This window comes from Topomyia yanbarensis, chromosome 1 (genome assembly GCF_030247195.1).
Source record: "Topomyia yanbarensis strain Yona2022 chromosome 1, ASM3024719v1, whole genome shotgun sequence".
Taxonomy (NCBI): domain Eukaryota; kingdom Metazoa; phylum Arthropoda; class Insecta; order Diptera; family Culicidae; genus Topomyia; species Topomyia yanbarensis.
Genome location: NC_080670.1, coordinates 96,265,349 through 96,291,500, shown reverse-complemented (window position 1 = coordinate 96,291,500; position 26,152 = coordinate 96,265,349). Strand labels below are relative to the sequence as shown.

The 26,152-nt window shown below is 37.5% G+C and overlaps 1 protein-coding gene across 4 annotated transcripts in view; it reads left to right on the top strand.

Moving 5' to 3' along the window:
- Window positions 1–5,181: 5,181 nt before the first annotated feature.
- Window positions 5,182–26,152, top strand: part of LOC131675795 (beta-1,3-galactosyltransferase 5-like) — a 119,729-nt gene continuing 98,758 nt past the window's right edge. For 2 of the 4 annotated variants that reach the window (XM_058980731.1, XM_058972670.1), the window contains exons 1-2: window positions 5,182–5,262; window positions 5,531–5,576. The gene's annotated coding sequence lies outside the window, so the exon portion shown is untranslated. The other 2 variants (XM_058958448.1, XM_058965416.1) reach the window with 2 other exon arrangements.

Genomic DNA, 26,152 nt, shown 5'->3' with positions numbered 1-26,152 from the left:
CATGAAATCCTCGGTAGGACTATCAACGGGGTTAAATGCTGGATAATGAGAAATATGTTTTTTGAATGGATATATCTTCGAGAATATTTGTGTACATGGTGCTATTGTACATTTATAGCGGTACACTGGAGGTACTTGATGAAATTTTTGAAGGTGTATTATATCGACATAGATCTTTCATTAGGGCTTAAATCGCTAATGTAAACAAACTGCGTTTTCGTTATTATGACATTATGCGACAAAAATACTACAAGATTGAGGTGAAAATTAGTTAAAATGGTTTTTAGTTCGATTTATAATTAAAGAAAACAAAACGGCGAAACATGCATTTTCTTCGAGATTTCGACTTAGGCCCTTCTTATCATATGGAATATAAAGGCTAAACTTACATTTTTTGACAGAAACGGGCGTACGGTTGTTATTCACAAAATTATTCTTTAAATGGCGGTTCTATTATATAAATGATAAGCAATATCTACTATGATCATGTCTACTCGATAGTTGTTGCACATAAACATTCGAATATTTCGATATTTTCATGTAATTCGAAAAAAAAAAAGATGCACGCGCCCTTTCATTTACATTGCGTTTTTATGCGCCCAGTTGCTGAGCCCTATTAAAAAGTATACTGTCAAGCTCGCCCATTTTCCCAGCCCTACTCAGCAAGACAAAGTCAGTTTAGCCCATTTACCGCGCCCCTCTGAAATTATAGGTTTGTTCCAGTACACGGAAGTCACTCCGGAGTAAACAGGAGCAAAAAATCTTTGCTCCTTTTTACTCCGGTTTGCTACCAGAAGAAGAAAAAAGAGAAGAAGAGAGTACAGGAACGATTTTCTCCGGAGTACTTCCAGTTTCTCCTGGTACTGGAACAGACCTTATGTACACAGTTTAGCCCTTCCGCAAATGGTGGTTGCTGAAGGGCGAAATCACGACTGGGATGCAAATTGGACGTAAGCATTTTTTTAGTTTCTACCCACTAAAAGCACATAGGAATTAAATTCTTTGTAATATTGTCATAAGGTTTAACCAAAGATGCTTCCGGAAAAACATGGTCATAAAGTAATTTATACCTACAATAAAAACTACATTTAGAAAAACATCGCCGAATATTGAAACTGATTTTTCTCTATTTGAGTACATTGCGACTTTGGCCCTAATGAAAGATCTGTGTCGATATATTTATTTACGCCCAAGAAGCGAAAAGGGCACTGTTGAATCATGCAGATAATCATGGTGCTGGTGGCTGATTATCAAGTGCACTCAGAAACTGTTCTATCCTTATAATACTAGCGTAAGTTTCACGCTGGTTTATGCCATAGACCACACCGCTTAGGAATTGCCAAACTAGTTTTGATAGGATAGACCAAAAACGGCAGTCATCTTTATCAGCACATCCAATGCTCTCGATAGAGACCGTAGCTCATATGACCAATCCGTAAAATAAACAAAAAATCGGTCGCGGGTATTTTCAGGATTACTTCCCAAAATTACTATCTTTGGGACAAGTGGTAATTGACGTTCTCGGTATTTAGTGTACAATGTTTGTACTTTTGAAGCAGCATCAGTTTCCTCAAAAACTATGGCATCCACGATAGCAGAACCGATTGTTGGTTTGTATCGTGATCCAGCTGCTATAGGTGACAATACTGTATTAAGCGCCATCAAAAGAGTGCATAGTTGTGAATCTGGAAATAATAGGTAGACATTTTAGCCAATCATTCAAATACAAAAAAAAATATTTGCATTTAATTGTATCGTGTACCTGCACTAGTATCGCTACGGGCTAGATATTTTAGAAGTGTGACAGCCGATGGATCAGATGCCCTTTTCGTAATATACGTGATTAGGTAATTGTTCCGAATCGCGGCTTTTTCGAAAAGAGGGTTAATTTCTATTGGAAATGGTTCTAAATGGCCTATTTTATAACAAGCAATGAAAAAAATAAAAAAATCGGGGGGAATGCTTTAAAGTAGTTTAAACTGGAAAAATAAGTTATTCCCACTTAGCTTTCTAACAGTGGCATTGCTCATGAGAAAGTGACGTTAAGGGTGAAGGTAGTGTGATTCGGCTTTGCCGCATAGTTGAGTTCAAGGATTCGGAGCGGCGCAAAGCCGCTGAGAAACCGACGGACGAGGTGGTTTTGATTTTGCTATCGAAGGGTGCAATCAAACCTGCAATCCACTCGTTTGCCCGGTATACTCAAACATAGGGGCTATTCCTAATTTAAGTCCGACTGAGCGGTAGCGAAGTCGGACAGCACTTGAATGAAGCGATGTGGCCACATTCGGCACTGACAACATTTTATTTTTGTAAATAAATACTATCCTATTGTTACTAAATAAAACATTGTTAATGCCTAATGTGGCTACGCCACATCGCTTTTTGTCATGCTGTCCGACTTCGCTGCCGCTCAGTCGGACTTAAACTAGCGATAGCCCCTATGTTTGAGTATACCGGGTAAACGAGTGGATTACAGGTTTGATTGAACCCTTCCATAGCAAGATCAAAACCACCTCGTCCGTCGGTTTCTCAGCGCCTTTGCGCCGCTTCGAATCCTTAGACTCGACTATGCGGCAAAGCCGCATCGCACTACCTTCACCCTTAACGTCATTTTCTCATGAGCAATGCCATTGTTAGAAAGGTAAGTGGGAATAACTTATTTTTCCAGTTTGAACTACTTTAAAGCTTTCCCCCCGAATTTTTTTCATTGCTTGTTATAAAATAGGCCATTTAGAACCATTTCCAAAAGAAATTAACCCTCTTTTCGAAAAAGCCGCGATTCGGAACAATTACCCGTGATTATTGCTAGCGTCCAAGATTTCAATTTCTGTGAACCAGCTAGAGCATTGACGTTGAGAAGGCGAATATCTATACTGCCGTGATCCGCATAACAGTCCCATTTGCTATGGGTTTCCTATGCAGGTGGGACTGTTATGCGTATCACGGCAGTATATCAATCTTAAGGGGAAAAACATTAAATTTGGACGCATCTAGTATAATTCCTACTAAAAATAGTAGGGTAAGCTTCTACTGATTTTACGTTAGCTGCCCATAATCGCAAGTCAGTCCCATGTTCTATGGAATTACCTATCGACATGGGACTGACTTGCGATTATAGGGAGTTAAGCGAGTAGATTAATTAGTTACCGATGACTCTATTATAATGAGAATTACTACAACTACTTACCAGCTGATATCCATGAGGTGTTTTATAATGGGGAAACGTATTCAGCAATTCCGATATTTACAATGTTTACTTTTCGAGGCTATGACCACAGAGAACAGACATCCATGATCGAACAAAAATATTTAAAAAACGTGTGTAAACATTTGAATTAATATACGAAAAACACTAGCGCCGCCACACCAACCTATCCCAACTATCCGTCAAATCGATTCCGGAACCGGTTCGAAATCCTGGATGGATTCAGCATGGAATCTAGCTCAAAAAAAACAACCGATACCGACTCTATCGGTTGACGCATTTGAGCTGGAATTCATGCTGGAAGTCCGAATCGGTTCCGGACTAGTTTGACTGGGTATAGAAATAACCGCTGTCAATTCTGTCGCACTCAGCCACAAAAAAAACATGACGACAGTAGCGCACCTGGTTTAGATATCCAAACTACCTTCGAAACCGTTAGAGATTTTACACAAGTTGAATGCTGAAGATGGACGTCTGTTCTCTGTGCTATGACTGTCATACTTAATGTAATAAGAAAAATAATAATAGGGATATTTAATTTGGAAAAATTGTGCCAGTTTTTCATATGTATTGGTAGCGGGTGTCCTTACGAGTACACTCATATCATTCTTAAACCTTAATTATTCTTTTATGATTTTTAAATTTAAAAAAACCAAATTAAACTCAACCAGCAAACTGACAGTTGTCCTACTAAATGACGTATCTGCAAATATCTCGTTCGCCTCATTGTTAACCGGGACAGCACCCCACACAGCATGATCTGGTACTTTGTCAATCCGCTAGCAACCTGCCATCCCAAGTTTCATCTGCAAACTATGGTAGATCTGATAAGGCAACCTATAGGGTCGTGCAAGTCGCATGGGTTTGGATGTGTTATTGTCCTAAAAGGAAACAAACTAAAAAATGTTTTTTTCAATAGTTTCGGGCCAAAAAATTGAAAAAGGACTGAGATATTAACTCACGGTACTAATCTGCATCAGAATATGCCTTAACCCGCACACCCCTAAAGATCCCTATTTTAAAATATCGACAAATGTTCACACCTCTACCAACTTGTGATCATCGCAGCTGTCAATTCCTAGGTCAATTCTAACACAGATAACAGACGTTTAGGCTCGATTTAAATCGTGTGTAAATACCCGCTACTGAAATTCCCAATAAATCAGACGTCTGAAACACGTTTGGCAAACGTTTGTAGACGGCGCAGTGATCGATACAATGCAGTTAGAGTGGAGCTGTCAAACACGTGTAGCAAACAGTTGCGCAGATGGCAATAGTGAAGCACGGATTTCCAACGTTTATGAATTTGAAAGTTTACACAGGTTTTTGAAGAAATTTTGTTCTAGCCTAAACGTCTGTTATCTGTGATTCTAAATAACTATCCATACACACTTAAAATCCATTACCTACCAGTAGGTTATATTAATTTGCTGTCCTTATTTCATCGCCGGAAAACAAGCGAGAGGGAATGATTTTTTTACTCAAAATTAATGGGATGAAGTTTAGTCGACTTTGGGGAATATCTCATTATTTTTGGGTAAATTTGGACTCCTCTTCGGTTTTTCGTTGGAGGAAGTAGGATGCACAGATTTAAAATTACCTACTGCTAGGTAATGCAAGTTTTCTGTGTATGTCAACTTTTGAAATGGTTCGCTCTCTCGGTTAAATTTTTCCATTCAAGAGAAAATAACTTTCGAACTGTCAAATTTTAACTAAAGGTTAAAAAAATCGCCAAATGGTTCACAGCCTAAATAGCCTGACCTAAAGGCCCTAGTATAAAGGTACACAAAGAGCGTGCAGAAAGTGAAGCCGAAAAAAGTCTACAAAATTAGAATCCAACTTTGCTGCAGAGGTATTAGAGATGGATTCCAATTGTGCTCGATAGGTAGGCCTTTTTTTACTTCACTCTTTGCGCAACTATTCTCTATAGACTGTGGCCTGACCATGCTCGTTCGCATTTTTTGACCGGGTTGCACTTAGGACCTTTTGATATGTTTGGCTAGAATAGTTCTGAATTCTGATAAACTGCACCATAAAGAAAATGAAACCTCTATATACAGAGATGCCAGATTTGCAGACAAGTCTGCAAATTCGCAGACTTTTAATTTAAGCTGCAAATTTTTTGGATGACGCAGATAATTGCAGATTTTCTAGTTTGGTTGCAGATATTTGCAGATTTTTAAGTTTTGTTGCAGATATTTGCAGATTTTTGAATATAAAGGCTTTTGGTTACACTAGCTTTCCTGACATTTTTTGTTCTTCCCAGACTTTTAAAATTATTATTGCAGACATTTGAAAAAAGTACCTGGCATCTCTGTCTATATATAAATATCAGCTGTCGTGCTTGATTATTCGAATCGCTAATAAATACGTAAGTACAAGCACTCCAATATTCTTATGACTTCTGTGTAGAAATATTTCGCTTGTTTTCATTTGTTTTAAAATGCATGACTGCTGAGACCTCATCTTGCATAAAGTGAGCAGACGTCCCGGATTGGACGGTACAGTTCTGGATTTCAAGGTATTGTTTGGCATGGTAAAACGTCCCGAAAGTATCCCGCATTTACCAAAATGCTGATCCATATACTTTCATATTGTTCAAAACACTCATAAAAATTGTGCGTCGTGCCGCCCCATAAAAAATCCTCCCGATTTTCCTCACGACGAAATCGGTTTTGGTTGGTTAAATCGGCCGACTTTGAAACCGACGAATTTATAGATTTTTGCGCCTTTATGAAAGTTTAACATGAGCGTCTGTCAACAAGTCAAGCTACGAAATCGGTCGAGGTGAAACGACGAAATAGGTAGATTAGTCTATAGTTTAAAATTTATTCAAACCATGCTGTTCCTACGCAGGGAATTTCTGTAAATAAGTACGAACTACTTCGGCATTCGTTAAAATACATTTTATTGCTTTATTATTTTCACTTAGTTGATCAAGATCCGGCTATTAGATGTAGAGGCGGCGAAATCCTCCGGATTTCCTAACTGGGTTCAAAAGGATTTCACCGTAAAAAAAATTATCTTTAGTGATATTCAAACAAATGATCCATTTAAAACACAATTCAAGCTTGAATATATAATCAAACGATGGCCTAGAATCGGGATCTTTCGTTCATGCGCTAGCCGCATCGCATGTTTTCGGCTTGCCGAAAATTATCTCAGTGTAGAATACATCCATTTGTTTCGTCCAATTCACAATATTTCGCAATAAAATATTTGATCAAAACGATGTGAGACAACTGCTTTTGTCAACAATACGCAAAACGATTTCGTCTGCGGTTGTACGACTTTCCCCCGAAAACCATTCCCCAGAAACTAAAACACCGAAGTTTTTTCCCCAGAAAGAACCATTCTCCAGAAAACCCTTCCGTCGAAAGTACCAATCACCAGAAAACCTTTTCCCAGAAAGTATTTTTGCCCAGAAAACCGTTACCCAGAATGAATAAATACCCAGAAGTTCATACCCCAGAAAAAACCATTTCCCGGAAATTGAGGTATTTTAACTGAAGATAACTTATTTATTAATATTAATATTCAGGTTTGGTTTTGTAATATAAGATCTATTGATAAAATGGTATCTTTTAATGTTGTACCATCTTCCTGGTCGGCAATTAGAACTTCTTTTAATTTTTTGTCACTTCTACCTGTTTTTTTACAGAGACGTCGGTTTATCATATCTCCTTGCAGATATCGCATATATTCCGCCTACGTGGACTGCTCGTCCTCTTTGAATGCTTTCACAACCGCATAAAGTTTAAGGTCACTGGTACCTTTTATGAGTGCATTTAATTGGTTGTGATACCCTTCTATTGCGTTTGAGGTTCTGGGTATGTCATTGAGGGTGTTGTATTGCATGATCCATAATTCAAAGGAAAATTTGGCCTGTGCGCAGTGTTTTCCAATCCTTCGCTTCCCCAAAACGTATTTTTTTTGTAATCGAAGTACGGGGACATTTATTCCGGAGCTGAAGCACGGACAATACCCAAGCCTTCAGGCACATCTTGAGGTTTCAAAAAGTCCAAGGCCTGGGTTTGTCTGAAAGAGATCTGCATTTGCATGCTTTTCAAATAAATTCCAGATAATCCCAATTTTTGGATCCGTTTCCACCTATGTTTCGTTAGGTGGAAAAAGCAACCATATCGCAAAGAATTGGGAACAATCCTTGCTATAGCGTTTATCTCAGCGGTTTCAAAACCTGTCAATACAATCGACGGATTAATTATAATATTGTTGTTGGCTGCTATGGTTTTTATCAGTTCTAGAGCTTTTCTACAGTTAAATTCTGATTTATCTGGAAGGAGCATGTGTACTAAGGGCAGGAACGTTCGTTCAATGCTCTATGTTCCGATTGACCCGTGGATGGCAATTTATGTAGCAGATGAATCAATAAGGGCTGTGATCAACACGTATGCTCGGTTTATTCGAACATAGGAGTTGACTCCTTCTTTTAAACATGAGCAATTCTTTGAATATGTATGCCAAATAGCCCTCGGAATGAAACTGGTTATCCACTCGTCTGACCGGTTTTCTCAAACATAGGGGTTGATTCATTCTTTCCAGCACACTAAGGAATAGCTGGAGCAAAAAGTTGGCTAAGATAGGAAAATCATATTTGAACTATCATATTAAAGATTTTTTATAATATTCTTTGATGTTTGTTGCATCATGTACCATCGAAATTTCAAGGGGGTCCTCTACTCTCGAGGCCTAAAATTGAGGTGTTTTTTGGGAATAATTTGCGAAAGATCTACTGAATGGACCTTTTTTTTTTATTTTGAAGATACATGTTTTGGCTTTTTAATTTAACATTAAACGACGAAAACAAACATCTCTGCGACCTTGAAACGTCATTTGTGACATTGATGTTTAAATTACATGGGAGTAAAGTTTCGGCTAATGGGGTTTTCGTCTTCAAAAGTGAAATTCGAAAGCCATTACCAAAAAAATATTTTATTTCTTCTAAAAACTGTTCGTATGCAACAGTTTTTATTAAATTGAAACTATGCAATCAATGAAGTAGTATTAAGCTAGAAAACGTTGTTATTGATCTATGCTAAGTACTCTGTTGTTGGAAATATCGAGTTATAAGGGGTTACATTACTAGAATTTTCAAAAAATCGAAAAAAAAAATCGATGGCTGAAAATGTGCTTAAATAGTTTTGAAAATGATGTGTCGCCGAAGCGCCTCTTATGTATACCCCGACCGAGCGTACTGAAAATTTTAAACACTATTTTTTTTCGAAACCACTTTTTAGCTGGTCGGAAATGTAAGTCAAACAACTCTTTTTGGATCGTTTTGAAATTTGCACAGTGTATTCAGAATTGCTATCTGCAGCGACGTACGTATAGGATTTTATATTTTTATCAGATAGTTTTTTTTAAATTTGCGTCGATTTTAATGACTTTTACAGCACTTTTTCATTAGCAAGTGCATCATTTCACAAAATCCTACGTCGCTTGCCATTGTACCAAGAAATCGAAAAAAAAAATTTTAGCTCTAGGCAGCCAAAGCTTTGTGCCCAATCATTAACCGTCAATGGCACGCAAAGCGATAGAGATTTGAGATGTCCTATTAGGTATTTAACCTAATGGAGTACTTTTTATGTTTCTAGATCTTCAGGTAATATTACATGTGTTTGCAACTCAAATGTATTATAGAGTTTTGGGATATTTTCGCGGCGCGATGCCGCAAATATCGAAAATCGAGGATTGTTGAATATTTAACAAACAATAGGGTGGGTGCTCCAATAGCCGCGGTGTACTACTAGTTGCAGTAGTAAGCTAAACGCTTGATTAAAATGCCAACCGCCGATAATTTTTTTTTGATTTGTAGTTCGCACTAAACTCGCAAGGTAACACAAGTTTTATTATAGAAATTTGCTAAAAAACAACTGAAATAGTGAGTTTTCCTTGATTTTTGAGCTCCTTTGTAGCTATAGTGGGCCAAATGTACCTAGAGTTGCATGCTCCAAAAGTAATCAATGGGTTTTGCATCTATAGGAACCGGAATTAGCAATTGCGTCACTATTGCCTCATGCGGAGCAAGCGGTTTTAAATGCAAAAATCAATTCAAAACCAATTATAAAACTTTTTCTATCAAATAGGAATCGAAAGCTTTCATTTTACATATAATCATTACCCGTAGATCTTTCCATCTTTTTAATGCGATTAAATTTAAGCACAATGCGTAAATATTAAAAAAAATACTGTGGATAGCAAACTTATAACAAGTGTTTAAGTACACATGATCTAAATGTAACGAAATTTTCGGTAAAATAATTTTCTGGGTTTTGGTACTTTCTGCGGAACAGTTTTCTGGGTTATGGTTCTTTCTGGGTGAAAGTTTTCTGGGCTTTGGTACTTTCTGGGAATCAGTTTTCTGGGAATTAGTGCTTTCTGGAATATGTGTTTCTGGGGAAAAAGCTTCGGTATTTTTTCTTCTGGGGAATGGTTTTCGGGGGAATGTTATACAATCAATATTACATGTGTTTGCAACTCAAATGTATTATAGAGTTTTGGGATATTTTCGCGGCGCGATGCCGCAAATATCGAAAATCGAGGATTGTTGAATATTTAACAAACCATAGGGTGGGTGCTCCAATAGCCGCGGTGTACTACTAGTTGCAGTAGTAAGCTAAACGCTTGATTTTTTTTTTGATTTGTAGTTCGCACTAAACTCGCAAGGTAACACAAGTTTTATTATAGAAATTTGCTAAAAAACAACTGAAATAGTGAGTTTTCCTTGATTTTTGAGCTCCTTTGTAGCTATAGTGGGCCAAATGTACCTAGAGTTGCATGCTCCAAAAGTAATCAATGGGTTTTGCATCTATAGGAACCGGAATTAGCAATTGCGTCACTATTGCCTCATGCGGAGCAAGCGGTTTTAAATGCAAAAATCAATTCAAAACCAATTATAATACTTTTTCTATCAAATAGGAATCGAAAGCTTTCATTTTACATATAATCATTACCCGTAGATCTTTCCATCTTTTTAATGCGATTAAATTTAAGCACAATGCGTAAATATTAAAAAAATACTGTGAATAGCAAACTTATAACAAGTGTTTAAGTACACATGATCTAAATGTAACGAAATTTTCGGTAAAATAATTTTCTGGGTTTTGGTACTTTCTGCGGAACAGTTTTCTGGGTTATGGTTCTTTCTGGGTGAAAGTTTTCTGGGCTTTGGTACTTTCTGGGAATCAGTTTTCTGGGAATTAGTGCTTTCTGGAATATGTGTTTCTGGGGAAAAAGCTTCGGTATTTTTTCTTCTGGGGAATGGTTTTCGGGGGAATGTTATACAATCTTCGTCTGCTAAACAATATGATGATTAAATCATGTCACTATTTCATCATCCGATCTTTCAATCGATTTAATCGGGTACCAGATCCGAACAGATTAAATCGGTCGATCAATATGTTGAAGAAATATCTCCATCGACGTAAACCAATTTAGTCGGCAAATGAATAGAACGATCTTAAAGGCACCCGATCTCGTCGTTGGAGAGCGCAATTTCGCAACTGTCAATTTTTCTATGGGGCGCCTAATCTCAGAACTACGCTGGGAATGTGCAAATTGAGCCAATTTATTCTGATTGTCCCTTGGCCATTTCTACTTCCAGTATGAGTAAGGTCATGAATCCTCACGAAAAGTTTCTCAGCGTTACACAAGTGCAAATATCTGGTATACGTACTTGTAATTGTGATTTTTACCTTACAATACTATCCTGTTGGTTACACTTGTATACCTTATGTCAGATCAAGAAACTTCGTTAACAAGTTTCTTGAGCGCGTCCCGCATTCGTCCTGAGAATCTGGTCACCTTAATCTTGCGTATATAGTATCAGTCAATATTCAATACGGTATATTATACACGACAAATAAAATTCAGATTAAGGCTCAAGTTACCTTTTTTGAGCATGTGTTAGAATTAAACGCTTGGTAGTATGGGTAGAAAAAATTGTGTTTAGCTTTGCCACCGGATTAGCCATTTAAACCTTTTCAAAACACTAAAAGAAGAATAGCAGTCTATTTATTATGTCACCACGATTCAAATCATACAAAATAGCTGCTGGAAAACCTATCGGCTTAGCTAAATGATACTTTTGGAAAAGTGGCTGTGATTTTTTGTCACATTACCACACCGTGCTGGGGTACGCAACACATCTGCACAATGAAAAAACCGCTGCCACTTTTTCAAAAGCACTATTCAGCCAAGCCGATGGTTTTTCCAGCAGCTATTTTGCATGATTTGAATCGTGATGACCTAATAAATCGACATATATTTTTTTAGAGTTTCGAAAAGTTTTAAATGAATAATCCGGTGGCAAAGCTGAACACAATTTTTCTTACGCATACTACAAAGCGTTCAATTCTAACACATGCTCAAACCCAGTAAAGTTCAGCCGGAAATGAACTGGAATTCTGGCTGGCTCCAGTTCGTATACGGGCTCCAATGACACAACCGATTTTAACTAGAATCGGTTATGTCATTTGAGCCAGAATACGAACTGGAACCAGTCAGAGTTACGGTTCATTTCCGGCTGAGCTTAACTGGGAAGTAGGTAACTTGAGCCTTAATTTTAATCAATAATATTAAAATTGATAAAACGTTTCATTTACTTTCTTATACTATGAAATATTCAATAAATATTTTGTTTCAAGCAATTGCGGTAACTTCCGAATCGCGGCTTTTTCAAAAAAGGGCTAATTTTTTGGAAATGGTTCTAAATGGCCTATTTTATGTAGAGTTTATCAATATCGCAGCGAGGAAAAAGACGTTTCTGGTCGAACACCAAGAGATTGTGTTTTATTCTTTGTTTGTTCTCGACACCCTTGGCGTTACTCGGCGTTACAAAGTTTATCAATGTATATGAATACAAGTGTGGGTAGACATAAAAGCCGTTCCCCCTTTTTTTGTAAAACTTTTATTGTCCTGTTTCTCAATTTTAATTACATGTTAAATAAAACTTATAGTTATTTATACTCTTCTCGTTTGCTGGTACACTTGTCATATAGCATAACATTGACGAAAATTCTCTAAGGATTGTCTTCCAATCACGTTGAGGATTTTCCCGCACTATTTTGGGCTCTTTAAGCTGTTTTAAAAAGTAGTTGTATATTGAGCTTGAGTTCGGTGCTCTAGATATTTCTTCATTCAGAAATGCTGTTTTTTTAACTACTGTTCGGATGTGCTCGTATTTTCGTGGAATGCACGACAGATTTGGAGGATTTGCATTGTGCTCCAAAAAACTCCACAAAAAGGGTAGATCCGATCGAATATGCATCATGCGGTTGGTTAGCAGGGCCTTGGCTTTGATGGGTGGTGAGTGTAAGTTCAAACCTCCTCGGCATTTTGGTAATATTAGTGTCTCGAAGGCAATTCTGGTCCAATTCTTCCCATACCACAAAAAGAAGCCGATCCTCGAAATGAATTTTACAGCGTATTTGTTCGGTAGGGGGATCACTGATGCTGTATACCAGATTTTCGACGTAATAAACGTGTTCAATAAAATTGTTTTCTGTATGAGATTAAGATTCCTGGAGTTGTTCATCCACATACATGTTTGTACTCGCGTTAGAACCGCAAGCCAATTTTGCTCTACCATGCTCGAAAAGTCTTCAGCGAAGTTTATTCCGAGGATTTTCACTGACGTCTGCGTTTGCAACCACTCGCTTTGTGGTGTCATATTCAATATACCGATCCTTAAGGGGAAACTTAATGGAATTGCGTGCGGGGCTTCGCCGATTTTTTTAAAAATCGTAGGTAAAATATTTCGAAAAAAGGAAAACATACAAAACTCGAGTATCGTCTAAGCTACATTTTAGTATTTTTTAAGTTGCGAAATTTGGTGTTTTGTTCGAATGGTGTACCGGCAAAGCTTTTATTTTGGAATTTCTCTTAAATTTCATATGAATGTACTGCCGTTCTACGCATAATTGTCCCATGTATATAGGGAATCTCATAGAACATGGGACAAATATGCTTATAACGGCAGTGTACTACTTATTAATTGCATACGATTGTTGAGAATTTTATAAGGAACATTTTCACCGCTTACTTTACATAGATACGAGGTACCGTTTTGAAGATATGTTCATTTTGCTGCACATCAAATCATATTTAGAAAAATCAAGCTTGTGCCGCGGCGGATTAAAAATTTTACACTGTTGCCGTTATTTTACCCGTGCTTGATTGATGTGCAAACGAAATGCAATCCCGCGTGCTCCTATTGATTTTTTTAATTATTCGAAGTCATTTCCCGCTAATCAGATCAGTTGACATTGATCATGCTAGAATTATATGTTATATGTGTTTTGGATAATTTCATTATCAACAGAAAATATTACAAATTTATGCAGGTTTTCTTTTAGCCCCCGCGGAAGTCGCATTAGTGGTATACTAAACGAGCAGCCGCCGTTTCTCAAAGATGATTTCGCTAGAGTTTCTGAACGTGGTGCACTCGGGATACTAGCACAACTGGTGCCGGAAGGTTATAAACAACTGAAAAATGAATTAGAAATGCATGATGGAAATTTTTTCTCCTAACTAAAATGCATTCAAACAGTATTTTATTAGAAATGCTACTTCTGCTTTGCTACAAATAATCTGTTAATGAAAATTCATCCGACGTTTAGTCATCCGACGTTTATTATCATCTTTTATTCTATAACAGCAGATACATGGTTTCCTATAACATGTTCCCCATATTTAGTCTAAGCTTTCTAAAAACATTTTGTGCATAGATATTCTTATAACACCCCATCAGACGTGTTTGACAGGTTCACAGTTTTTTGAAACTGATTCTATTCTCTATATTAGAAAAGTCGTATTAGAAATCGTTTCTTGTCTGTAATCTGTGAATATAAATGAAAAGTATAGAATGAAAAAATGCAATAAATAGATTGAAAATAAATGTAATGAACTTATGTACATAATATAAATATGATTGAAAATAATGGAACTTTCATCGCATTTCTTGGCTATTGTATCGATGTTTTTGAATTCAAGGTTTAGGAGTTCAAACATCAGATATCATTTTTTTTGTTATTCGAGGTAAACCTGCGAAATGTTCTACGAAATTTCTTTTAAACAAACATGTTCTAATTAAGTAATATTTTCTCTCCAATTTTTTTAATCAAATACGGAAGACTGGCACCTAATAATTTAGCTCTGTGGTCAACTTATTGGGTATCGAGCCCACAAAAAATGTCTAAGCATTTTTCCATTTTTCAAAATTCAATGCTAGTTTCAAGCATCTATTCAATATTTTGATCAGGTATGAATGAATGATTTCGTATAGGTCGTTACGCACAATGTAAAAGAAATCGTTTCGCCAGGGGTTTCCTGGGACCACAAATTTCTGCCATTTTCTTTTTTTCGTTTTTCTTGCCGATCTTGTGTTGAACAGTGTCATCATCACATTTTTATGAAGTTTAATTCGAACACATTATCTTGAGACAATTATTGATTTTTTGTGAAACTGCCTTATTTGTAAAACAAATTTAAGATGACGTTTTTATCAAAACTAGAATTAGTTTCTGAGACCTCCTCTACCTTACACAGTTTCCAGAAAAGTTTTCGTTTATTGGAAGGTGAATCTATGATTAATTCCATTTTTCAACTCTAGTATGTTGACATTGACGTTTTCGAAAATTCAATAATCTAATTTGGTTTTGTCGTCGATAAAAGTATTAATTTAGTTAAATTACTAGCATCAACTGTTAAATTTTGGAATAAAGAAAAGCACTGGTTCTACATTTCGTGGCAGAACTTGACATTCTACGTAAACAGTCTTCTTAGTATACAGTGTACAAAACAATCGCAGGGCTTATGCTACGATCCTCCTGACCAGTGCAAATATTGTAATGTGGAATCAACTTCGTCTTTGTTTTGTGAATCATGATCATAATTTAACAAAAACCTGTTTTAATCCACCTAGCGGTGCAATTGTGCCTTTCTCATTTCTCTAAACTATGGCACGGAGGCTTTTTATGTTCAACATAATTGTGGAAATGTCCATGGGGGGGAAGGGGAGGAGTTGCTTCTCTAATCTTCCGGTCATCACATCGCATGCTTTGGTATTGTTAGTATGAATAACAAACATGAAGATGTGACACAAGGCGCCAACAGCGCACTAAAATCCTGTCAATCCTATTTTTCATTGGATTGTCTGCTCTAAATATATCACCAGGGGACCATTCATAAATGATGTTGGATATTGACAATAGGGGAAGAGCGTCACGTAACGAGATAAAAACTAAAAATCAATTTTAGACGTATCAGCGGATCAGGGATAAAAAAAAACGAACAATATTGCTTATGAATGGCCCCCACACAAAGAATATTCCTTAACGAATATCACGTAACATCGGCGACAGAGCATTGGGATCAAGGCCAAGTCCCCCCTGGGTCGTGCAAAACTGAGAAGCAACATCAATTTAGGCACAGATAGCAGACGTCCATTTATTTTCATTTTGTTTTGTTTTGTCTTTTCATTTGTTTCTCCTGCTATGATGTCTAAATCGATCGAGCGTGACGGCCAAGAAAACGGAAAGCCCGTGGCCCGAACAGACCAGGAACAGGAAGGAGGACTACGAACAAGGGAACGGACAACAGAGAAGAAATCGTTTACCTATTTATTATAACTACGATACTAATCACAATTATTTTGCTTTTATTTTGCTTTTCTTGTTTCGTTTCAGCAAACCAAAATCTATACGGAATAGCACATACGAACAGTTAGGCTTTGTAGGTTCTCATCTTGACATAGTCTAGATGGGCGGATGAACGTCTGCCAGGGGGCGGGCTGAGAAATGACAATGACACTGTACGAGAGGGCGCTGGGCCTGTGGCCTTCGACTGGCATGGTCCATTCTCATTGATTCGGAAGTCTTCTTGGCTGGTTGGTAGATATGTGCTCCTACTTGCAAGTTGATCAATTCGCTTGGGTGGGGGACATGTGGATCCTACTAGTTGTCGACTCTTTTGATCGTGAGTATGAGGCTAGTTCAGGAAAGGAGTGCAGGACTGGCACCTAAGAGATAGTTAATTATTCAGGATTTGTTCTTATGATTATTAAACTCGATCAAGCACACCGGCTCTCAGAAATGATACGCAACCCTTTCGGGTCGGTGTGGTCTGTTCGAGTCGAACCAGGCGGACATTCGTTTCGAGCAAACTTTATGTGGATAAATATTGGTCCATAATGTAATGAATATGTATATTGACTAGAACAGGGAAGAAACAGCACAGTTGTAGGAAAAGTATTCGCGAGTAAGGACTAATAATACCGCTAGTATGTTTACCGTTTCAATTAATAGTCGATTGATCCGCTTCGGACCTAGGAGACAAAAAGGAGATTAGGAAGAGACAGAAGCGGATTCAATGCGAAATTTACCAATATGACGTTGACCTCAAGGCGATGGTAGGATGATTTTCCATAGGATGACAGACTAGATGACGCGACGTTACACGCTATAAGCTTGCGCCAAATAGTTTGTATGTATGTATGAATGTAAGCCCGTATGTATGCCTGTATGCATGGATGTGTATAGGAGCAATGTATCCCTGAGCAACATGGAAGGACACCTCTGAGCCGCCAAAACGCTCATGGGAAGCCGGGTGCGCGGTCATAGGTGTGACCATAAAGCACTGCACACACTGTCAAGTGCAACGGATAGACGGTAGGTGTACAGTATTTCCGCCATTTTCTTTTTTTCGTTTTTCTTGCCGATCTTGTGTTGAACAGTGTCATCATCACATTTTTATGAAGTTTAATTCGAACACATTATCTTGAGACAATTATTGATTTTTTGTGAAACTGCCTTATTTGTAAAACAAATTTAAGATGACGTTTTTATCAAAACTAGAATTAGTTTCTGAGACCTCCTCTACCTTACACAGTTTCCAGAAAAGTTTTCGTTTATTGGAAGGTGAATCTATGATTAATTCCATTTTTCAACTCTAGTATGTTGACATTGACGTTTTCGAAAATTCAATAATCTAATTTGGTTTTGTCGTCGATAAAAGTATTAATTTAGTTAAATTACTAGCATCAACTGTTAAATTTTGGAATAAAGAAAAGCACTGGTTCTACATTTCGTGGCAGAACTTGACATTCTACGTAAACAGTCTTCTTAGTATACAGTGTACAAAACAATCGCAGGGCTTATGCTACGATCCTCCTGACCAGTGCAAATATTGTAATGTGGAATCAACTTCGTCTTTGTTTTGTGAATCATGATCATAATTTAACAAAAACCTGTTTTAATCCACCTAGCGGTGCAATTGTGCCTTTCTCATTTCTCTAAACTATGGCACGGAGGCTTTTTATGTTCAACATAATTGTGGAAATGTCCATGGGGGGGAAGGGGAGGAGTTGCTTCTCTAATCTTCCGGTCATCACATCGCATGCTTTGGTATTGTTAGTATGAATAACAAACATGAAGATGTGACACAAGGCGCCAACAGCGCACTAAAATCCTGTCAATCCTATTTTTCATTGGATTGTCTGCTCTAAATATATCACCAGGGGACCATTCATAAATGATGTTGGATATTGACAATAGGGGAAGAGCGTCACGTAACGAGATAAAAACTAAAAATCAATTTTAGACGTATCAGCAGATCAGGGATAAAAAAAAACGAACAACATTGCTTATGAATGGCCCCCACACAAAGAATATTCCTTAACGAATATCACGTAACATCGGCGACAGAGCATTGGGATCAAGGCCAAGTCCCCCCTGGGTCGTGCAAAACTGAGAAGCAACATCAATTTAGGCACAGATAGCAGACGTCCATTTATTTTCATTTTGTTTTGTTTTGTCTTTTCATTTGTTTCTCCTGCTATGATGTCTAAATCGATCGAGCGTGACGGCCAAGAAAACGGAAAGCCCGTGGCCCGAACAGACCAGGAACAGGAAGGAGGACTACGAACAAGGGAACGGACAACAGAGAAGAAATCGTTTACCTATTTATTATAACTACGATACTAATCACAATTATTTTGCTTTTATTTTGCTTTTCTTGTTTCGTTTCAGCAAACCAAAATCTATACGGAATAGCACATACGAACAGTTAGGCTTTGTAGGTTCTCATCTTGACATAGTCTAGATGGGCGGATGAACGTCTGCCAGGGGGCGGGCTGAGAAATGACAATGACACTGTACGAGAGGGCGCTGGGCCTGTGGCCTTCGACTGGCATGGTCCATTCTCATTGATTCGGAAGTCTTCTTGGCTGGTTGGTAGATATGTGCTCCTACTTGCAAGTTGATCAATTCGCTTGGGTGGGGGACATGTGGATCCTACTAGTTGTCGACTCTTTTGATCGTGAGTATGAGGCTAGTTCAGGAAAGGAGTGCAGGACTGGCACCTAAGAGATAGTTAATTATTCAGGATTTGTTCTTATGATTATTAAACTCGATCAAGCACACCGGCTCTCAGAAATGATACGCAACCCTTTCGGGTCGGTGTGGTCTGTTCGAGTCGAACCAGGCGGACATTCGTTTCGAGCAAACTTTATGTGGATAAATATTGGTCCATAATGTAATGAATATGTATATTGACTAGAACAGGGAAGAAACAGCACAGTTGTAGGAAAAGTATTCGCGAGTAAGGACTAATAATACCGCTAGTATGTTTACCGTTTCAATTAATAGTCGATTGATCCGCTTCGGACCTAGGAGACAAAAAGGAGATTAGGAAGAGACAGAAGCGGATTCAATGCGAAATTTACCAATATGACGTTGACCTCAAGGCGATGGTAGGATGATTTTCCATAGGATGACAGACTAGATGACGCGACGTTACACGCTATAAGCTTGCGCCAAATAGTTTGTATGTATGTATGAATGTAAGCCCGTATGTATGCCTGTATGCATGGATGTGTATAGGAGCAATGTATCCCTGAGCAACATGGAAGGACACCTCTGAGCCGCCAAAACGCTCATGGGAAGCCGGGTGCGCGGTCATAGGTGTGACCATAAAGCACTGCACACACTGTCAAGTGCAACGGATAGACGGTAGGTGTACAGTTAATGCACATAGGTTGCAGAAATAGGTTGTTGAGACAGCCCGATTGCACACTGATAAATAACAATAACAACATAATTGTGGAAATGTCCATTACATTCTTGGTACACTTTGCACTTATACACAATGGCATGCCAGCCACGAACTTGATGAGCTACGTGTCGACGGTGAAACACTTGAAACAAAAAAATATCATACTCCATTAGCCTAATCAGCATTAGATCAATGTTATCTGCTTGCTAACTCATTTTGTCATGCGGGGGTGGGTATGTGAGGAGGGCGAAAGTCCCATGAACGAACGACTCCCCAGCTTAAATTGGTATGCTTTGTGATATAGTGGTGGTTTAAAGATGATGGGGTTGAAAGGGAGGGGTATGAGGGCTGGATGGGGTGGTGGTCTGAGGGGCGATTTAAGGAGATTTTTAAAGGAGGGGAGTGAACAGTAGAGGGGGGTGTAACCCTTCTCCGTAAACCATCAACTACGCCACTGTTAAAATCCAGAAACCTTATGCGAGTCGAAAAAAAAAATTGGCCGGGATTAGCTTGACGTTTTTCAGAGTTATTGCATAACCTTTCTATATAAGAAAGGCAAAAATGTGCCAAAATCCAAAAAAGTGAATTGTCGTCAAATTTTTTTTCGAGTTTGCATCAAATCTCGACGTTTCATGCACCTTGAACACATTTAGCATCAAAAATAAAAATTCTATTTTTAATTTTTTCTATAGTTTATATGAGAAATTTCTGTGTGGCCGCACTCTGAAACCCGTATTTCCGAAACCAGAATTCCGATCGATCCAAAATTCAATAGCAGCCTATGAGAAGGTTGCACCTTTCATTTGAGACTAAGTTTGGGCAAATCGGTCCAGCCATCTCTGAGAAAAATGAGTGACATTATTTGACACATACGCACATACATACACACACATACACACACACATACATACACACACAGATACAGACTTTCCGATCTCGACGAACTGAGTCGAATGGGATATGACACTCGGCCCTCCGGGCCGGGATTAGGTTGACGTTTTTCAGAGTGATTGCATAACCTTTCTATATGAGAGACGTTTCATGCACCTTGAACACATTTAGCATCAAAAATAAAAATTCTATTTTTTTTTTAAATTTTTCCTATAGTTTATATGAGAAATTTCTGTGTGGCCGCACTATGAAACCCGTAATTCCGGAACCAGAATTCCGATCGATCCAAAATTCAATAGCAGCCGATGGGAAGGTTGCACCTTTCATTTGAAACTAAGCTTGGGCAAATCGGTCCAGCCATCTCTGAGAAAAATGAGTGACATTATTTGACACATACGCACATACATACATACACACACACCTCCGGGCCGGGATTAGGTTGACGTTTTTCAGAGTGATTGCATAGCCTTTCTATATGAGAAAGGCAAAAAACTGGTTTAATCCCTCTGCTGCGATGGTGCCTTTCTCAATCATGAGCAGTATGATTTCACGGTTTGTTATGATCATTATAAACTTTCAAATATTACATATTACATTTTTATATTTTTATATTTATATTCAAGAATATGAATCAAAATTCGGATTCTAAAATTTTGTAAACGAAGAGAGGACAAATCGAAAACTCGAAACATCAGAACCAGTAATTAGTGGTGTGAGAATTAGATTGGTCGTCGTGATCCACTGGTGGAAAAGGATGTGAACTATTCGCACCACGTGTAGGAAGAATACTTTATGCCCATATTATTTAAAAGCTAAAAAATGCTTCCGAAAATTTTTGGAACAGCCGGTAATAATCAGTTAAAATTCCTGTTACAATCCAACTATGAATCCATGGTTAGGATCAATATGATTGTGGAAATGTCTATTACATTCTTAGTACACTTTGCACCTACACTGATAATATAAATTCGTAAATATAATCAAATCGATCATACAATACACGAATTCATTCGTCGTTTTCTGCAACGAAGTATTTTCGTGCATTCTAAATAGTAGGTTTCGTTCATTTCATGAACAAGAATGGCCGCTTGGTGAACGAAAGCTTTCGTAAATTTTACACGTTTAATATATACTGCACGAATGTTATCGTTGATAACGACATTATTTTTCGTGAATGAAACGAAATGTTTTATTTTGATAAACATGTGTGTATATCACGAACGATTTCGTTGGTCGCATGAATTAATTTCGTTTATCTTAGAAAAGTGTTCCTATTTATTATCCTCTTATTGTTTTCAGTCGATCTTTTGGGATCGATGTTTGACAACATAGATTTTTTTTTATTTAAAAAAATCGATGTTTCGTGTATTTTAATAAATGTTTATGTATATGATGAACGATTTCGTTGGTCGCACGATTTCGTTTCGTTCATCTTAGGAAAGTTTTCATTAGCATATTATTTTTTCAATCGATATTTAAGGATCGATGTTTGACCACAACGATTTTTTCAACTAACTAAAAGGATCGATCTGGCAAAATCGATTTTAATTCAACCTGCTCCCTTCTATTGAGGACTAAAAAGATTGTGGTGTGAAGTAGGGCATTGCAAAAAAAATTTTTTTTTTTGAATTCTCAAAGGCCCCCCCTCTCATATTGTGACAAATATCATAGTAAGCTCAGATGCCAAATTTCACATCATTTGGACAATTTTAGACCACCGCCCACTTCGCTTGAAATTTTTTGAAATTGGTAGTATGGGAAAATGTGGAGGAAAAATACATCAAATGCTATAACTTTTGAAGTAGCAATCAGAAAATTACAATTTATACCTTTTTTGAAAGGAAATAATCTTAGTATTTGAATGGAGATATTTTTGTTTCTAGGAAAATACGGGAAAGTGGGGTACTCGGTCATTTTGGCCCCAAAATGTCATGATGCAAATCATGCATATTTTGTAGTTTTTATAATGTGAAAAAATCTCAAAAATCGATCGGAACCTTTTTGACCTTTGTTCGAATACGAGAAGTTGGGGTTAAATGGCCTTTTGTCATTCATATTAAACTTCATCATTTCCTCTTGAACATATCTTTATTATTCTTCACTCAATTTTCATAAACTATACCTTTTTGAACGCGTAGAAAATCCTTGAGATTATAACAAAAATAGATTCGTTACCGGTAAAATTCAGGAACATCAAATTATCTGACATATAGTGTCGATTTCACATTTTTATCATAAAATCGCACATATTAACTCCATTTAGCAACAAAATTCTTATTTGATTCACTACTTTTAGTGTAAAATATGCTTAGGGATCACATGAGAAAACTTTCATTCCTGGAAAAATAGGGGAAGTTGAGGTACTAGGACAAATAATGAAAAAATGAGATTTGTATAGTAAATATCAAAAAGTTTGATGTTTCTGAATTTTAACTCTAACGTTTTTATTTTTGTTTTATTCCTCAGAATTTTACACGTTCAACAAGTTACATTTTATGAAAATTGATTGAAGAATAATACAGATATATGTATGAGAAAATGATAAAATTTAATATGAATGACAAAAAGCCATTTAACCCCAACTTCTCGTATTCGGACTAAGGTCAAAAGGGTTCCGTTTGATTTCTGAGATTTTTTCACATTAGAAAAACTACAAAATATGTATGATTTGCGTCACGGAGCAGAAAAATCATTAACAATATGGGATTTTGGGGCCAAAATGACCCAGTACCCCACTTTCCCGTATTTTCATAGAAACACGAATTTCTCCATTCAAATACTAAGATTATTTCCTTTCAAAAGAGGTATAAATTGTAATTTTATGATTGCTACTTCAAAAGTTATAGCATTTAATGTATTTTTCCTCCATATTTACACATACTACCAATTTCAAAAAATTTCAAGCGAAGTGGGCGGGGGTCTAGAATTGTCCAAATGATGTGAAACTTGGCATTTGAGCTTACTTTGACATTTGTCACTATATAACAGGGGGGCCTTTGAGAATAAAAAAAAATTTTTTTGCGATGCCCTAGTGTGAAGTAAGGGCCGCTTGATGAACGAAAGTTTTCTTAAATTTTACATATTTAGTGTACATTACATGAATGTTATTGTTGAAAACGGCATTATTTTTCGGGAATGAAACGAAATGTTTCGTTTATTTTAATAAACAGTTGTGTGAATTACAAACGATTTCGTTGGTCGCACGAATTCATTTTGTACATCTTAGAAAAGTTTTCGTATTATTAGCCTCTTATTGTTTTCAGTCAATCATTTGGGATCGATGTTTGACAACATCGATTTTTTTTTATTTAAAGAAATCGATGTGGCCAAATCGATTTTACTGTGGTACGAAGAAATGGCCGCTTGATGAACGAAAATTTTCGTGAATTTTACTTATTTAGGTTACATTGCACGAATGTAATCGTTGATAACGACATTATTTTTCGTGAATGAAATGAAATCATTCGTTTATTTCAATAAATGTTTGTGTATATTACGAACGACTTCGTTGGTCGCACGAATACATTTCGTTCATCTTAGAAAAGTTATCGTATTTATTATCTTCTTATTTTTTCATTCGATCTTTTGGGATCGATGTTTGACAACACCGATTTTTTTTATTTAAAAAAACAGATCTGGCAAAATCGATTTTATTGTGATATGAAGAAATGGTCGCTTGATGAACAAAAGCTTTCGTGAATTTTACTTATTTAGTGTACATTGCACGAATGTTGTCGTTGAAAACGACATTAATTTTCGTGAATGAAACGAAATGTTTTGTTTATTTTAATAAACGTCTATGTATATTACGAACAATCCCGTTGGTCGCACGAATTCATTTCGTTCATCTAAGAGAAGTTTTCGTATTTAATATCATATTCTTTTGACATTGCTCCGGCAGAGAAAAACTCAAAATTATTCATGCAAAACCATCGATTTGCGATGGCGCAACTGAATCCGTACTGCTTCAGATTCAGGATCAACTAGAAACGGAAAAGGTTTAGAAAGTCTTCCTGAAACCGGCAGACACGGATACGGCTACTAAATAGACTAAGACCGTCGTGATCATCAACAATTATATGACGTATAGCAACAATGACTCCATATTGAAACTCTGTTGACGTTGACGGTTCGACGAATGGTGCTCGTAAATATTATAAAGATATTCGTATATAGCAGCGAACAATTCGTTTGCCGAACGAATCTGTTTCGTAATAAGCTAACGAAAGTCGTTTCGTGGTTTTCACGAAAAACTCGTAAAAAAAATAAATGTGTTTCAATAGAACTATGAACGATTCATTATATGTACGAAAAATTCGTATATATTATGAAAATTATCTGTACGAAACTAATGCATAGCGATTTACGAATATATTCTATCAGTGTATACACAATAGCTCGCCAGCCACAAACTTGATGAACTACGTGTCGATGTGACAAAAAACTATAATATTTAATTATCTTAATCAGTCTTAGTTCAATGTTGTCTTCCTGCTACCTTATTTTGAAATGCGGGGATGGGTATGTGATGGTGCGATGGTGAATAGTCGACAACCGAGCCACCCCCATCTTATGTTGGTATGCCTGACGATAAAGTGTTGGTAGAATGGGGATAAGAGGGGGGGGTATGAAGGATGGATGGGGTTATGGTATGAGGGGGTTCCTCTTCGTACACCATGTTAAAACCCTATCTTAGTTGAAAACAAATTTTGGCTGGGATTAGGTTGACGATTTTAATAGTGATTGCATAACCTTTCTATATGAAAAAGACAAAAATGTGCCAAGTCGTCAATTTTCGTCATTTTATTTCGAGATTTCAACAATTCTCAACGTTTTATGCATTTTAAAGACATTTGGTATCAAAAATACAAATTCATTTTTAAAATTTCTTTGGGTTGTCATTAGTGATCTAGACTGGCAAATCCAAGTAATATTGCACCCATTTTAATAAGTTTTGCATAATTTTGATATCATACTGGCACTAGTTTGTATGGAAAATTACTGTGTGACCGCACTCTTTAACCCGTAACTCCGGAACCGGAATTCCGATCAACACAAAATTCAATAGCAGCTGATGGGAAAGTCCAACTATCTCTGAGAAAAATGATTGGCATTTTGTATGCATGCACACATACATACACAGGATAAGACGAGCCCCTTCACCCACCTGGACCTACTGCGAGTTGTAAGACAATGTTGCTCTGCTGAACCTCTATAAAAAGTCATATAAATCCGAAGCGAGTCGGTGCTGCTTCCGCTAATTTTTTTCCAAGGATTTAGCATAATGCACCCTAATCCAACTGGAGTGCTAACCGGCACATTATAGTCGATACCAGTAAGATCCTAATTACGACATACTGGCGGCAGAACACGGCTGCGAATAATGATTTCATGGAAATTGACTGACAAGCGACAGGCACGCCATTCTACTACCCTAGGATGGATTACACTTCCCCGAAACGGCTGCGTCCCCCGTTCCGTTCAAACCTCCAAGTACTTTTGAAACTCGGCACCTCGGCTGGTGTAAATAGGCTCAGTTGAACGCCAATCCGGCTCTGAACGCGGTATCCCATAAAGGACCGCGTCAAGCCTCGCATGCAACCTCACTGCTTGCAAAGGTAACCATAGATCATATAGAGGCGACTACTTACTACGGGCGTAAATAGCGGCTTGGAGTTGGTACTCAAAATGCACGGAAGAAGACAAAACAACAACACAAATTCTAAGGAAGCAAGTGTGGTGAACCTGTTCGCCAAAGATAGAGTAGCGAGGTCACCGACCCAGAAAAAACGATCAAGGGCAACAGCATATGCAACCGCAACAGCAGCAGCAGCGAGAGCAGTTCAGGAGGCCATACTGAGTACGAGCGGCGACAAAGCAATAGGGCGCCAAAGAAAGTGAAGGTTTCAACTGCGCACACCGAAACCAAGCATTACCCAAAAAGACCAGCAGTCTGGGTAGCCCAAAGTGACAAAGCAGAGGCAA